We start from the raw sequence: 4,646 nt of genomic DNA, 5'->3' as shown, positions 1-4,646 counted from the left end.
TAGGGAGAGCATTGCCAGTAACCGGTGGGTTAGAAATGCCTGAGATGAATGGATGGTCGGAGAGCGAAACAGTGTGACAGAGGCTCTGCAAGCAGAAGGGAGAGGGGCTGTGTGAAGGAGCAGGTGAGCGAGAGGAGGAATGGGAGGGAGATGGTGAGGGTGCATGGGTCAGAGGGTGGATATGGGGAGGGGCCCTGAGCACATATAAGACAAGAGAGACTAATAGTCTGTGCATCCTTCTGCGTGTGAGTATTTGAGGTTTCCTTACTGGACACACACAGGAGACTGCAAGGCAGAGTTTGGACACTGGCAGCATCTGTCTCCCTGCTTGGTTCTAGTGAGCAACACTCAGGCTGAGTTAGGCTGAAGTGACAACACAGAGAAAGGAGTGCCCAGGCATGAGTTCAGGGAAAGTAAACATCCCCTGGGCATGAGCACTGGCCCCTTTGCCTTTCTGAGGGCTCTGGGTGCACTAGAGTATGACGCTGCTGACTAGCTGATTCTGGTATTTCTGCTGAGCCATTTGGGTGCGTTTAAAATGACAGAACAGGTTTGGTTTTTGTTGTTTTTTCTCACTCTGTACCCCCAGTGTGGAATCGTTTCTTCTCCCAGCCTGTGGCAACCACCCTGCTCCTTCCTTTTTTTTTTTCTCTGTCTTTTAGCCACCATCTTTCCTCTCTCTTTGCATCTGACTCTTTAAGGCTATGTCTGCACAGCTGCTTTATTTCAAAATAAGCTATTCCAGAACAGATTTTCTGGAATAGGTTATTTTGAAATAACTCTGCTACACACAGAGGCCACGTCTACACTACTGCAATCCTCCGGAAGATCGTCTTCCAGAAGAGCACATCAGCACCTAACATGCAGCCCGAAAGAGCTACCCATCCTTTTGGAAGAGTGTGTCCACACGGCCATGCACCCTCTTTCAAAAGGACGGGCCAGCAAATGCCCCAGACGGCATCACGTGGCCAGAAAGCACTTCCAGGAGCACCAGCCACACAGTGCTTTAAAAGGCCCCTCCCAAACACCCATTCCCCGCACATGGGGCTGAGGCCTGCTGAGCTGTTTACAGTGAAGCTGACCCTGTGCTCAGTTCTGCCCCTCGCTTGCAAGACACATGGACCCAGAGCAGCTAGGAACCCCTACAATTGCCCAGCTACACCTGCTGGCTACCATCCTGGCAGTCCTCCTCCACCTCCTGAAGTGCTGGAAACTCAACCCCTGGGGCCCCAACCCACCACCGCCCCTGACGAGGCCTCCCAGGCCCATCCAGCAGGTCTGGACCAGGTCGTCCTGATGGAGGGGGACGACGTGCGCTGGCTGCAGATTTTCAAGATGAGGGGGGACACCTTCAAGGAGCTCTGCACCTGGCTCATCCCTGTCCTCCAATGCCAGGACACCCGCATGCAACCGGCCCTGTCCATGGAGAAGTGCATGGCCATCACCCTATGGAAATTCACTACCCTGCTCGGCTACCACTGCATTGGGTAGCAGTTTGGGGTGGGCAAGGTAACTGTCAGAGTTGCCATCTTCCAGATAAGGCACACTCTTCATCCTGGCCTGGCACAGGGATGTGGGAGGGGGATACTAGGCAAGGGAACCCTTGAGGACCTGAAATGCAAGGGGATGAGGTGGGGGTAAGGGGAGGCCCAGCCCCAGGGGAACCAGGATGCCCCACCCCCACACAGGATCCATGCTGGAGGGTCTGCCCTGTGAGGGGGTGTGCCCAGAGGGCTCAGGGGGAGGGAGGGCAGGGGCTGGGAGCAGGAGGAGGGCAGCCTGCAGGGGCCAGGGGAAGAGGGCAGGGAGAGGGGGCCCTGGAGGAGGCAGTGGCACCCTTGGTCATACCCACGACTCTGTCTGCTCTCCATTCCCTGCAGGTCATCTGAGGCAGCAACCAGGTGCTACTCCGGAGGCTGGTACGCGTCAGGGGCCTGGATGCGGCTGTCTCAGGGCTCGCCACCTTCACCTTTCCCCACTGCTTTGGGGTGATCTATGGCATGCATATCATTTTCAGGGCCCCAGCACACAGCAGTGACCATCAACAAGAAGGGGTACCATTCCATTGTGCTCCAGGCCCTGGTGGATCACTGGGGGTGTATCATGAACATTTATCTGGGCTGGCCAGGGGGGACACATGATGTGCCCGTCTTCAGGAACTCCGTCCCAGCCCAGAGAACGGAGGCTGGGACCTATAGCTGCCATCGGGAGTGTGCCATGGAGAATGTTGCCATGCCACTCTGCATGGTGGGCAACCTGGCATACCCCCTGCAGACCTGTGGCCCTACACAGACCACCTTATGTCCTCCCAGGAGGTCTTCAATGCCTGCCTGGCCCGGGCACACTACCCCGTAGAGTGCGCATTCAGATGCTTGAAGGCAAGGCTCAGGTGTTTCCTCACATGCCTCAGTGCTGGGGTAGAGAACATCCCCTGTGTTGTGACAGGCTGCTGCACCCCCCACAACCTAGTTGAGGCCAGGGAAGGGACCATCCCCCAGGGCTGGATGGCTAAGGCTGGACCTGCCTACAAGCAGCCTTCCATGGCCCCTGACCGCTACCTCAAACATGATGGGCTGCACATCCGGGAAGCCCTCTGAGAGGCCTTCCAACATGGGGCAAAGTGACCTGCACCTGGGCACCCCACACAGCACCCCTCCAGCGTAGATGGGGCTGGCTGGTGCAGGAGGTGTGCCAGGTCTCTCCTGGCCCTCAGATGCCACAGCGGTAACAGAGGATGTAGAGGAGGGGAAAGGGAGGGGTCAGTCCCCCAGAGTAGCGTAGGAGGCCATGCTCCTTGCCCACTGTGGCCATGTGCCCCACCTGGGGTTGGGCCATCGTCCATGTGGCTGGGTGTGGCCCTGCCCCCCTGGAGGATGAGATGTTGCACACCTACCAGAGGCTCCCTCAAATAGGTCGGGGGCTGTCTGGCCCGAGGTGGTCCAGCTGGAGCAGGGGACCTTGGTGACCAGGGACCCCTCAAATGAATCATCCCCAGGTGGAACTCCTGGCTCCGGGGCACTGGACAAGCTGGAGGGTTCAGCCTGTTCCTTGCCAGGCCCCGTCGCTCCCTCCATGGCGGATAGGGACTCTGGGGCTGCTATGTCCACAGGGCTGCTGGGTGGGGAGCTGTCCTTGGCTGCAAGGAGCTTCCAAAGCTCCCTGTAATAGGGGCAGCTGGCTAGGGGCTGCCCTGACTGCCTAGGGCTGCGCGGGGCCTGCACGTACCCCTGACAGAGTTCTTTTACTTTACAGCAGACCTGTTGGGCTGTCTGGGCAGGGTGGCCTTGGGCAGTGATTCTGGTGGCATTGTGGCAGTGGCTGGTGGTGTCCTGCAGGACCGCTTACTGCTGTCAGAGCCCCAGGAGGTCCTGAAGCTCTGCCTTGGTCCAGCAGGGGGCTCGGTGCTCTGGCCAGACTCCTGGCTGCCCTCCACTGGCTCAGTGGGAGGCCCTTCCCACCCTGGGCTGGCTAGCTGCTGGCCATGGTGCCTCTTGCCACCTCAGGGGTGCCTCTGGGGCATGTCTGGCAGGGCTGAATGTGCTCACAGCCTCCACGCCCTCAGCTTCCTGCAACGGGTTTCTGGGTCCTTGCAACATTTAAAGTGGCCAGGGCAAGGACCAGAGGTCCCCGCTAGTGCTGGCCAGAGCGTCTCTGTGCTTGGGCTGGCCACCGCCAAGTTGGCAGCTGGCTGGCCACTGGCCATGACTGGTGCAAGCAGCTGGCCGTAAGGGCGTGGTGCAGAATAGCCTGTGACCTCAACCATCCGCCTGCTCTGAGCTCCATGCCCCAGGGACCCAGGGTCATAGTGGCTGTACACGCACCTGAGGTCACCTGGCTACCCAGCCGTTCCAGGGGAGTCACACCGTGTGCCCCCAGACAGGGCTCCCTCATGTTATCAGCCTTGGTACATACTGAGGAGCCCCCAGGCTTGCATGACCTTGAGGCCAGCTGCAGGTTGCACTCCCTGTGCATTCCAAGGGGGGCCAGTGGAGCCGTCTGCCCAGTGCAGGGAAAGCAAGGCATTGCACATGGCTGAGCCCTGGGCTCCAGAGACATGGACCTCCTGCCTCCCTATGCCCACCCGTATGCCCTGACCTGGCTGCTGGCCTCTCTCCTGACTGCACTCGCATATGTGTTCCAGGTGCTGATGAATGTTCTTGTACCCCTTGGGCCAGCAACCCGGCTCCCACCAGGCCCCCCATTCCCAGCATCCATGGTTGCAGCCCCAAGGCCGGCCCAACAGGGCAGGACCAGGTGGTTCTCTGTGAGTGGGATGGTGCCTGCTGGCTGCGGGGTTTCCGCATGAGAAGGGACACCTTCATGGAATTCTGCAGGTGCCTCACCCCCAGCCTCCGTCACCAGGACACCCGCATGCTGCCCATGGTGACTGTGCAGAAGTGGGTTGCCATTGCCATCTGGAGACTTGCCACCACACACAGCTACCAGGCGTGGGGCAGAAGTTTGGGTTGAGGAAGGCAGCCATAGGCATTGCCCTCCAGCTGGTAAGGCATGCCCAGCTCCAGCCCTGGCACCGGGAAGGGAGGCAGGTGGTGCGGCTTGGCCCCAGGCACCCGTGCTGCCCCAGCCGAAGTCAGAACCACTGCCTTAAGGCTTTCCTGCCTGGGGAGGGATTTCCTGGGGGTCCT

Source organism: Carettochelys insculpta, chromosome 1 (genome assembly GCF_033958435.1).
Source record: "Carettochelys insculpta isolate YL-2023 chromosome 1, ASM3395843v1, whole genome shotgun sequence".
Lineage (NCBI taxonomy): Eukaryota > Metazoa > Chordata > Testudines > Carettochelyidae > Carettochelys > Carettochelys insculpta.
The sequence above is the reverse complement of the archived record's forward strand: the minus strand, read 5'-3'. Positions refer to the sequence as shown.